The following is a 12,705-nucleotide window of genomic DNA, read 5'->3' as shown; positions in this document are numbered from 1 at the left end:
CTAAGACACAGGAGCTAAGTCATGAGCCTGGAAGCTGTCCCCAACCATAAAACTGAAACACAGGAAGGAACGTTTTCTAACAGAAAAGGAGGAGGCAGAAAAGTAGAGACTTCAGCAAGACTATCTTTCATTGCACAAACACTATCTCATTTCTCATACTCTAGAATCACTCCACTGATGCTCAGAGAGATTACAAAACAGCAATCTACAAAAATGCAATTCTACCATAGCCAAGCAGGCATAGCAATGCTTGGAATCTTTAAGAAATCTGAATCTTGTACACCTGAAACTAACACAACATTATAAATCAACTATATCTTCTACATCTTCTAATCAACTATTTTTTATATTCAGTAAAAAAAATAAATCTGAATCAGAGTGGTTATATAATTTATCATACCAACTGCGGCACTTCCAAGGCTGAAGGGAATCATTATGCCAGGACAGCAGACATAAATCGGCCTGTTCTGGGAAAACCAGGACAGATGGTTACTCCTTCCTGAATATACTAACAAACATATTTGATGCAGTATGGAATCACTAGCTCTTCACCCATGTCATCCATCTCTGAAAACTTCTGCTCTAAACAAGATGATTTGGCTGTGTAAGAGGAATTGTAATTCTCTTCAGCAGAAAACTGAAGCTTGTGCAGGAATGTTTATTGTAGCTTTGTACTAACCAAACACTGAAAATAACCAAAATGCCCTTCAATAGGTGAATGGTTAAACAAACAGTGGTATTTCTCTACCATGTGATATTATTACTCAGCAACAAAAAGGAATGAATTATTGAAACACACAGCAACTTGAACGAACCACAAGAGAAGTATGCTGAGTGAAAAAAGCCAATCTCAAAACGTTTCATACTATCTAATTCCATTTATAAAATAGCCTAGAAACAACAAAATTATGGAGATGGAGAACAAATGGGTGGCCAGCAAGGATTAAGGATTACACGGGGTAGAGGAGAAAGTGTACCTGTCTGTGAAGGGGTGGCATGAGGGAGACTTGTGAAAATGGAACAGTTGTGTATCTTGATGGTTGTGGTACTCACATGAAGTTATACTTGTGATCTAAGTGTGTAGATCTACACATACACAGATGAGTGCATAGTCACTTGTGGAAGCTCAGTAAATTTTACGGATTGGACCAATGTCAATTTCATACTTTGGCTATTTCCTTGCTTGGGATATCTTCTTGTTTGATATGCAAAATATCAACGTTGAAAGAGGCAGGGTGAAAGGTGCATGGGACCTGCCTGTACATTTCTTTGCAACCTCCTATAAATCTATAATTTTCTCAAAGAAAAAGGTTAAAATAACTTTATTTAGTTTGTTTTATCTTCTTCTCTCTCTTTTATTTGTGCCTGGCCCTTGCTAAGTATTTTAACTGACTAACTGGCAGATATAGCTTCTTTCTGATGAGGACAGTCTCTGAAAGACAATAATTATACTTGCAAGGGAGAGTAAGGCTATCTAAGCAAATGTGAGAAAGACAATCAGGAAAATACACAAGGACCTCAATAAAACTATTAGCTGCAAACTCAAATGCATTTCATTATGAGAAAGACTGCCTATTGAACTATGTTCTTACGAGATTTATCTATTGAATTCTGGAAAGGAGCAGATATTAAGGCATTCCCATACCACCAATGTTAACATTTTCATAACTCTTCAGAGAATCAGTTAAAGATGGAGTCGTGGAAATTACCATTTGGGGAAGTTAGGACAAAATACTTTGATTGATGAAGTAATGTCATTCTTCCGTTAACAATTATTAAATAACGTATCTGGAAATAATATAAATAAATTAGAATGAATTCGAAAGTTATAAGAGGAGCTTAGGCGGCTTGAGTAAAACAGGGGAGATGGATGGAGGATATGGGAAGGTGAATAGATGTTTAAGTATTTCAACCAATGAATCCTCAAACATGTATGAAACTGGACATGTAAGGAAAGTGCTGTATTCGTCTTTTTTTTTTTGTATTCATCATTTTTAAGAGTGTAAAACAAAGTTATGCCCTTAGGAAGTCTGTAAGGTAAGGGAAAATAACATAAACATGTTACATGTAAAAGGGCTATAGGTATACGACTTCTTACTTGTAAGAGAAGCCTGAAGTAGTTATATACTAACTTCCAAAGGAATGAGACAGACAACTCTATTCAGTCAAGTGCCTTTCCCTTCAGGTAAGGGAGAACGCGCTTAGGCTTGAGGGAACACTGGTTTCACGAAGGAAGACAAATTTTGATGTGAACCTCATCCGTTGCAATTCAGATAGACAGACTAGGTTAAAGAAAACACTCCAGATGGGAGAAACAGGGGAACAAAAGTAGGAATGTGAGAAAATTGAAGTCCTGTTTAACAAGGTTGAATGAAAGCAGGAAGAGTGGATTCGAGTTGGAAGCAAGGTGGTTTTGCCCAGCCATGAACTTCTATTCACAACCTTCTGTTCAATGGTGCTGCAAAGGCAAACATCAAAATGAACTTTAGCACAGCAGTGGTGTGCAGGAAAAAAAAATGATCATACCTCATTTTAGCTCTAATTGCTTTTATAATTCTGAATTTGCTGTTAAATGCAAAATGCTTAATTCTAAATACGTGTGCTCTGTCTTAATTTAGATAAAATAATCCTCTGTTGCTTGGGTAGTTCAGTAAATGAGTCCCTAGACTTAAACTCGCCTGGATCATGTTGTTTATGCATTAATCTGTATGCACTCTTAAAGATAAATGGAAAATAAATGGATTTTTTTTCAGAGACAAGTCATAACTGTCAGCATACTTTCAAATTTATATCCTCCATGTGTGACATCAAAAATTGCCACGTTTATTATAGTAATTATTATTCACATGTATATTACCCCATACCTGTAAAATTTCTTCTACAGTTTTATATTTTATTTAAAACTACGAGTTAAAATTACATTTTGCTAGCCAAAACTAAATAAAAGATCTAAACCTCTGTTATGTAAATAAACAGGCTGCCAACTCAGCAATCGATGAATTACCGATAGTGCCACATTTGTATATAAGGTATGTCCCAAAGGAAACAACCAGTATAAATATATTGGGCACAAATCAGAAGTTCTTCCAAACCTCACTGCCTTACTGAGAATGATGGTGAAGATACTGATAATCACTACCATTTATTGGATGGCTGCTGTTCAGAGGGCATTCTTATATAACCCCGAGCATCGTTATCACTACTTCAGTAATGGGGAAACTGAGTTTCAGAGAGGTACCGAAGCAGTTAAGAATGAAACCTTTGTTTGACCATAGAAACCTCTGCACACTGTCCCATACTGTTTTGTGTGAAAACTCTGGCATGACTTTTATTTCCCCACTCACTAGCTTACCACTTCTGCCTCTTCTTCTTCCTCTAGAAATATCCTGAGACACAGGTGACCGAATCGGTTTCTAAGTCCTTGGTGGGGACTGCCATCTGAAGAGAAGTGGGGTATGGGGTAGTCCTTGGAGACAATGGATTCCTGGTCATCCAAAATGTTTCCTGCAGTTTCTCCTTTCTGTCAGTCTGTGAGTCACATGTTCCTAGACCAAGGCCTGCTGACTGTCAGAGGACTCCTGCAAATTCACGAGTGCCAGGTTTATGCCTTTGTTTATCACCTTCTTCAGTTTAATGGATCTGTGGCGTCCGAGCTTTGTTAGGTAATTGCACAGAGCTGAAAGGAGTGGAATGTGCTGATGTGGAGAGCCCGGGTTTCAGTTTTTGTACATCCAGAGCTTTCAGAGTCAGTGCTATAAGCACGAGGGAGAATTTTTTGCCCTGGCGTTAGAAACCTGCATGGAATTGTGTGACTCGCTGATTTATGTGACATTTACACCTCAGACAGGCTTTTCCCTCCATGAAAGATACCACCTGGACAAAAACAATTTTAACACTAATGTCTTCCTTTTGATTGCATTAGATTTGCAAATTAAACAGATTAATGGCCGTGTTCTGTGTTCCTCTCAGCTCTTCTGTTTAATACTCTTATCTGACGAAGTATAAACAGAAGACATAATTAATTACTCATAACTTTCACGTCAAGTTGAATAAAAAATTACCTCCCCAAGAGGCCCATTATGACATATCTGACTGTTCTGTGACATTAGTTTTGCAAAGAAAAAGCATACCTAAAGATAAGAGTTTTGTTTGTTTTTCTCTACTTTTTATTTAACTTACTAGAGTATCTGAAAAAAGATATGGAAGAACAACATTAACTGTTAACATAATTTTAAGGAACTTACTTCATTTGCCCAAGGGCATGTTATTTTTCTTTTAAAAAATTTTTGCGTTTGTTCATGAGATACGAAACCCTGTATATGAACGCTATAAAAATGACTATGCTTCTATAGAAGGAGGGTCCCAGAATATGATTACTACCCCTCTAGAATCTGTCCTGCTAAGAAAGTTATTAGCCAAGCCAACTATGGCATACTATCCCCTCCATAAATTGTCTGAAACTTGAGCTGGGTAGTGTACTACAATGACTGGAAAAAAAAATAGAATAATTGTACAGCCATTTCTTCTGCTTCGTCTGTCTAGAGCTGATCTGAATGAAATGATGTTTCTGCTTTAACTGGAGAGCTCAGCATTTCATATTTAGCTCTCAATCTGTTTCATGATAATTTTTGAAGGAACAAACTGCTCATGACAAAATGTGCTATACTATTATTAAAGGTGTATTGCCTATATAGATTTCTATCACTTTGAAGCAAAACGATGGCTGTGAAGAAATTTTGAATGAGCATATTTTCTAAGTTTTAATAGCCATTTAACAACATGTAGTATATGCCTCAGGTTAGAGAAAACCAAGTATTTGATGAAAAACACGTAAGAGCTATCAATAAAACAAGGCAACATAAAGAAAAGATAACTTGCCCACAGTCACTTAGTCATGTCACCTCTCTGTAAAAATGAGAATCATAATCACTTCCACCTCCTGGGATTACAGTGCAGCCCAAATGAGACAATCTGTGAAAGCACTTTTGTAAACTGTAAAGCACGATTTAAATGTAAAATATTCTTATTAAAAAATAATTGCATCCCCTGTTTCATTTGCTCTGGTATAGGAGTGTTTTTCCTTCCCACATTTATATGTAACTGTCCATGTGTGTAGGGTGTATCATGAAAGACTATAATTAATACTTTAATATCAATACATTCTTTTTCTTCTTAGAAAGTAAAGTTTGCCATACCCAAGTTAACTTTAGGTCCCCTGTAATCATGGCTTGATCACATAAAATTTATTAAATGTTTATGTCTCATGGCAAAATGTTTTCACATCAGCTCTACCTCTTATCTACTGATCAGATCATTCCCATAAAAAAGTGATTTTTCACCTAACTTCATGATATAATATTGTTGAGCGTTCTATTCATACAGTGTTTCTGTCCACAATCACTGATCATCTTTCATATATGTTCAACAATAATTCATTCTTTCTTTCAATGAACATTTACAGAGCAACAATTGTATGCTAAATATTGTGCTAAGCGTGCACTGTCTCCTTGGGCTTCACTCCTCTGTGGTATAAATGGGTTCATATCTACAGTAATAACTCCAATTATAAAGGCTCATGAGGCATCTGCCTTCTTTGTACAAAGTGCTCACTCAGCATTTCTCAGACTATAGAGTGGGGCATTAACTATGGAACCCCAGTTCTTCTAGGAACCACATCTGCCCTTCCAGGCCCTACCTTTCTCTATTAGACTCCCCCCAACTCCACCAGGTACTACCCCTGCCAACTCCAACACCTTCCCTGACGCACTCAAAAATATGGGAAAAGAATCTAAAAAACAGTGGATGTATGTCTATGTATAGCTGAATCACTTTGCTGTACACCTGAAATTAACACAACATTGGAAATCAACTATACTGCAATAACACTTCTTTTAAAAAAAGAAAAATATTTCCATCCCTTTGATAGCTAAGGCTTTCTTACTGGGTCAAGCATGTGTTTTTTGTTTTGTTTTGTTTTTCCCCTCGGAGCTTATCAGCTGTAAGCCAATGGAGTTCTGGAATTCCTGTCCCACTAATTCTTCAAGCATGTGTGGTTTCCATTTAGACAGAAGCTTGGATCTCCTCCCCCGAATCCCCATCACATTAACAGTAGCAAAAATTACTTATCTGATTTGATCTTCCTCTTATTTACCTTGTCCACTTTCCAGTTGAGTTGAAGAAACTAGTGAACAGTGAAATAATCAAGTGCTTAGTAGCAAGCTGGAGGATTAAAAAAAAATGAAGACAACATAACTACAAAGAAAGAAAAAAGCCTGTTTTAAATGCATTCTGTGACCTTTTAAAAAGTTTGATGTCTTAAGTGAATGTAAAAATAGATACAAGGTCAAAGTTTATTTATATTTGATACTCTGTCTCAGGTATTTATAAATTTCTCAGTTGTTGAGATATTAAAAATTACTAAAAGCTCTATTTATCTCAGAAGTATTTGTGTTTTATATTAAATGTCTGAAATAAGTAGACATTTTACAATTCACAATTTAATTTTTAAAAAGAAGCTTTATTGTTTTTTGTGTGTTTTTTTGTTTTTTTTATAAATTTATTTAGGCTGTGTTGGGTCTTCATTTCTGTGTGAGGGCTTTCTCTAGTTGCGGCGAGTGGGGGCCACTCTTCATCGCGGTGCGTGGGCCTCTCATTGTCGCGGCCTCTCGTGTTGCAGAACACAAGCTCCAGACGCGCAGGCTCAGTAGCTGTGGCTCACGGGCCCAGTTGCTCCGCGGCATGTGGGATCTTCCCAGACCAGGGCTTGAACCCGTGTCCCCTACATTGGTAGGCAGATTCTCAACCACTGCGCCACCAGGGAAGCCCAGCTTTATTGTTTTTATGAACACATTCTAATATAAAGAATTTTTATGTGACTCTACCTAATCTTTATCATGTCCTGACAAAAATAGAAGGTAAATATAGAGACCAAGCTTGATGTCTTGAAAAAAAAAAGGGAAATAATAATAAGAAATTTGCACCATTTCAAAATTTCCACTTTTTTTTTTTTTTTTTTTGCAGTACGTGGGCCTCTCACTGCTGTGGCCTCTCCCGTTGCGGAGCACAGGCTCCGGACGCGCAGGCTCAGCGGCCATGGCTCACGGGCCCTGCCGCTCCGCGGCATGTGGGATCTTCCCGGACCGGGGAACGAACCCGTGTCCCCTGAATCGGCAGGCGGACTCCCAACCACTGTGCCACCAGGGAAGCCCAAAACTTCCACTTTTGAACATTGTTAATGTTAAAAACCCCAGAATTATGGGAACATGGACACTATGTCATACTGTGAGTGTAACGCTTGCTGATTACATTATTTTCAGAATAATCAGTGAGCGTAATAAAATGGCTCTAAAATACATTTGTTTGGAAATTTAAGTTCAAAGAGAAAATCACCTTCAAGTAATATGATGTATTTCACAAACATGGCACTGACTTTTTATAGCATGCTTTTCCAAAGGATTACCAAATTCTACCAGACCTCCTTCTGCAGAAGTCTTATAAAACTTGGATATATACAAATAAATCAATGAAAATAATATCAATTTCTTCCTCCTAAGTCAGTAACTTAAGATTAATAAACACCTATTAAAAGAGGTGAAAGCAAATGTGGTATGTGTTGTTGAAGTCGTTGCATATTGTAAATTAAAACTTCTATATGTGATCTTTCAGATCATATAAAATTCGTATAATTGTTTCCTTAATGAGATTTTCAAACTACTATATAGAAAAAAATGTGTTTTAAGTTTGTGATTTCATGGCTCTTTTCATATGCTGATCTCAGTTCAATATCAAGTCTCTCTCTTTTCACAAACCATCTGGGAGATTGACAAGTTGCATCTCACCAGATGGCCTAACATACAAACCTCTCACTTCCATGGCAACATACCTTCATGATAAATCCTGGAATGCTTTGATACAATGTCCCTTCTCAGGAGGAATTCCACAGCTCATGGCTTTAAGGTTCATCATTGCCCACTTCATTTCCCAAGGTTGAAATTGGTTATGATTTCCACTGGGCGCTAAACAATTCTAGGGCACAGAGGACTAAAGTGATTCTCCCATCATCCTATCTTTCTACAATTTCTCTTCTTAACCCATCTCTCTCTCTCTCTATTCTCTGGTCTATACTTTTATTACTACTACACTTTATATAGAGACAGTCCTTTCTTCTTTCTTCCTTTCTTTTTTTCTCATATATAAATCATTGGAATATATACATTAAAGCGTCAGAAAGTAACTACACGGTTTTGAGCTTTGTGTGAGGGAAAATATCTTCCTGAATCTAGCATGCAGCTTGTTTATATCTTGTAACAAAAAATTTAATTGCCTGTGTCAATTATTTTACAGAATAACTACATACTTAAAAGTTACTGCCTGCGAAGAGACTCTCAAGGTCCTTCTGTCCTCCTTTTGTCTTTATAAATATCAGGGAGGCCCTAGAGAATTCATGAAGGACAAGGACATGGAAAGGGGTCTTTTTGTTTTCCAGTTTAGAACCCCCTCATAAGTTTTAAAACTTCCTCCAGCTATTTAGTTTTTAAGAACAAAGTGTGAATCAGAAACTTGCACAAATATATCAGTCTTATTTCTCGTGCCTGGGTATCTTTCTTTTTAATATATTGGATTTTAGCTTCTAACGTTTTGCTTCCTTTTCTTTATTCTTTTTCTTTTGGGGACTTCTAGGCTTTAGTGTCTCTGTATTCTCCAACAAACATATGAACTGCCCATATCCTCAAATCCATGTTCTGAATGTCAAGGCTGAGTCCCTGCTAAGTTTTTCTTCTCATCTAGCAGTAATTAGCTGTCGTAAATGTACTACCACTAACGACAAACCCTATCACACAGAACTTTGCCTCCAGGAATTTTATTTCAAATCTCCTTTTTGCTTAAGTTTTCTAAGTGCTGTCTTATGTATTATTTTATTTCTCCCATTGCATGCCCAACTTGGATATGATAATAGTACACCTGCATCATTTTTATGTGTGGAGGTTTGCTTCTCTCTCTATCTGATGCAGAGTCATAGGAAGTTGTCCACAGCTTGCCAGAGACAGAAAGAGCTTGAGGGATCCTCAGCTCACCCTAATCTGATATTGATCTCAGACAAGTTGAATGCTTCCCTCGGGTGTGATTTTGTATACTAGAAGAACGTCAGCCAATCTTTCCTAAGAATCCTGCATGTTCTCTTCCATGTGGAGAAAAGGAGAAATAAGATGATGAATGAAAAAAAAAAAAAGATGATGAATGAAAGAGGACTGTCTTGATGTAGTATGAATAGATTCATTCCAGCATGGGGAATGAACTACCACTAATTCAGTCAGCCAAAGGATAATGGAATTGAACAAGATGAAAGTCCTGTCATCTCCTCTCCCTATTTAAAACACATAAATGGCTTTCCATGGTTCTTTGGAGGAAATCCACACTCCTTCATAAACTTAGCCTCCCTGGTTTATGACTACTCCTCTAGTACCATTTCTTCCCCAAGCCTCACTTTTTATGCTGTGGTCATTCTGAACTTTTCTCAGTTCCTCAACATTGATACTCATTCTTACCATCTTCCAGGCTTTTGTATACACCATTTTCTCTGCCTGGAAAATTCCTTTTTCCCACATCCTCCCCTTAACTCAACAAGTGCATATTCATCCTCCACGTCTTAGCTAAGATGACCCTTTATCCACAGACCATTCCTGACGCTCCCCCTTCTGAACTGGGAGAAGCATTTAAGTTTGTCACTGCTCCCTGGAGCTCTCCTCCATTCCCTTCCTCTATGTCCATCTGGAAAAGTCCTGTTTATCCCTCAAGACACAACTTAAGATCTCCTCTTCTTTGAAACCATCCCAAGCACATTCCAAATGTGATAGATTTCTTCCTCCTTCATGCATCAGTGTAACTTGAAGATATGTCTACCATTGGTTTAATTCCATTGTAGTGGCAATATTTGTCAATATGTTTATATTCCTGACCAGGATGTAATATTAACTTTTAGAGGAAAAAGCTTTTCTTGGAGTATAATATGCCTTTATTATCTTTGTATCCCCAAATCTGTTCTTTTCTATCTGTACTTCCTATGGGTGTAATTACTTAATTACCTGTCTCTAAATTATTCTGTAAGCCTTGTAAGGGAGGGACTGTGTTTTATTTGCCACACTTTATCTACCACATTTCACAAAGCTTGGCACATATAGACACTCTAATACTTTTAGAATAAAAGTATGAGTTTGTAGTAACTTCATACAAATGATAAATCTCTCTGTAATAAGTCATGAAGGAACGAGCAAGAGACTCCTGATGGCTTTACGTAGACTTTACTAATAACATTTATGATTTACGGTAAATCAGTGATTGTAAAGAAATTCATTTGGTCTATTTGGTTATAATTCATTTGCATGATTCCATGAAGGGCAAAGATCTAGAAAACATAATATCTAGAATTTGTTTAAAAAGTTATAGCAAATAAATAAGACAAGAATATCAAATTGTTTAATTTATCTGTGGCCCTATAAAATTGCCTAATATACACCAAGGGCCTAAATACTATTGTCATCTGCATACATTTATTTTGTCACTCAACACACTATTTACTGATCACTTAAAATATGCTAGGCTCACGTGGATGGACCTAGAGATTGTCATACTGAGTGAAATAAGTCAGGCAGAGAAAGACAAATATCATATGACATTGCTTATATGTGGAATCTAAAAGAAAGTGTACAAATAAATTTATCTACAAAACAGAAATAGAGTCACAGATGTAGAAAACAAACTTATGGTTACCAGGGGATAAGCCGGGGGAGGGATAAATTGGGAGACTGGGATTGACAAATACACACTACTATAAATAAAATAGATAACTAATAAGGACCTACTTTACAGCACAGGGAACTCTTCTCCATACTCTGTAATGAACTATATAGGAAAAGAATCTAAGAAAAGAGTGGATATATGTATATGTATAACTGATACACTTTGCTGTACAGCAGAAACTAACACAACGTAAATCAACTATACTCCAATAAAATTTTTTTAAAATATATGCCTCTTTTAAGAGGCAGAATAATGGTCCCTCAAAGATGTCTACACCCTAACCTTGGAATCTATAAATATGTTACCTTATACAACAAAGGAGACTTTTCAAGTGTAATTAAGATTAAAGACCCTACAATACTGAGATTAACCTGGAATTCCAGTTGGGATCCATCTAATCACGTGAATCCACAAAATTGGAAGAAGGAGGTAGAAGTATAGCTCAGGATGCACTCAGAGAGAATCTGCCATTGCTGACTTTGAAGAAGAAGGGAGTCAGGCACAAGCCCAGGTGTGCAGCTAGACTCTAGAATCTGGGAATCTGACAGCCAGCAAAGAAATAAAAGCCTCTGTCCTACAACTGCAAGGAATTCAATTCTGCCAGCAACCTGGATGAGCAGAAAGATTTCCTCCTAGAGTATCCAGAAAGGAAGCCCTGCCAGCACCTTGATTTTAGCCCAGTGATACACATACCAGATTTCTGACCTATAGAAATGTAAGTTGATAAGTGTGTGTTGTTTTAAGTTGCTATATTTGTAGAAATGTGTTATGGCAACAATAGAAAACTAATACAGCACTGTACTAAACCCTTGGGGGAGAACAATGATTAATATACTGTCTTAGTCATAGTCTCTTCTTCAAGGATTCTTGAAGACCACAGAAGGGTCTGGTCAGAAAAACAGATTCATGGACAGACAAGGCCAATGTAATGTAATTAAACCTATTATAGGAATATATAAGTTTTATGCTTCACAACACAGTGATGGCTTTAAGGAAGGAGCCAGCTCTATTTGGAGTGGGATTACGGAAAGTTTCAGAGAAGAGAAGACAATTCTACGATGGATCTTTAAGTGATAAATGCTACTTTTCCAGTCAGCTGGATGGATAAATGGATAGTACACCTGTTGGTAAGACATTAGTCGAAGAAGGGGTGCAGTTTGAGATGCAGTAAATAGATGGGTAAGTGACTTAGTTATCATACAAAATGTTTTTGGATGTATAATGTGAAAAGATGGGCATCTTAGAAAGTTTACTGTAGCAGCAATGTGTAGAATAAAGAACAGAGAAGGGGCGAGTCTGTATGCAGGGAGACTGCTGCGATATGCTTAGCAAGAAAGGATGAAGTCTCTGCTTCCTACCCACTACCATTTGCCAGAACTGTATTATGTACCAGCAGCTATACCAACACTTTACATATATAATCTAATTTAATCCCTATTCTTCAGTCCTGGTAAAGTAGATGTCATCTACGTTTCATAGATTAGGAAATTAAGCTTAGACAGACACACCCTCCAAAAAGATATGCTCCCCAAAGAGGTAACAAAAATGGGATCTAAGCTCAGGTGTTAATGGGGTTAGAACGTGCACATCTAGTCCATTCTGCATGGCAGGAGCAGGGGACAAAAGTAAGGGGAGAGAATGGAGAAATGTAATAGATAGAGTCAACAGGGCTTAGACTCTACTTAGAGTAGATGTGGTAATAAAACAGAAATTAGGGTTTACTACCAGTTTTCTGACTGCAATTATTAGATTAAAGATGGCACTGTTAACTAACAGTCCATAGAAGAAATTTTCTGAGTCAGGGGCAAGGTAAAAGTTACATTTTGGGTGAATTTAAGGTATAAATGGGACGTCCAAGTAGAGATGTATAGAAGCCACTTCGATGTGAGCTCAGAACTAGGACATGGG

The 12,705-nt window shown here is 37.2% G+C and overlaps 1 protein-coding gene and 1 long non-coding RNA gene across 2 annotated transcripts in view; one reads left to right on the top strand and one right to left on the bottom strand.

Annotated features, from left to right (window-relative positions):
* Window positions 1–12,705, top strand: part of PTPRO (protein tyrosine phosphatase receptor type O) — a gene marked incomplete at its 5' end in the record, with an annotated part of 228,574 nt that overhangs the window by 9,629 nt on the left and 206,240 nt on the right. The window lies entirely within an intron of this gene.
* LOC307194111 overlaps window positions 6,137–12,705 on the bottom strand; it is an 84,487-nt gene continuing 77,918 nt past the window's right edge. The window contains exon 4 of the long non-coding RNA XR_013830515.1: window positions 6,137–6,219. This is a non-coding gene — a long non-coding RNA (uncharacterized lncRNA). The remainder of the gene's footprint in view (window positions 6,220–12,705) is intronic.

The sequence above is a fragment of the Stenella coeruleoalba genome (genome assembly GCF_951394435.1).
Source record: "Stenella coeruleoalba genome assembly, chromosome: 11".
NCBI lineage: Eukaryota > Metazoa > Chordata > Mammalia > Artiodactyla > Delphinidae > Stenella > Stenella coeruleoalba.
The sequence above is the reverse complement of the archived record's forward strand: the minus strand, read 5'-3'. Positions and strand labels throughout refer to the sequence as shown.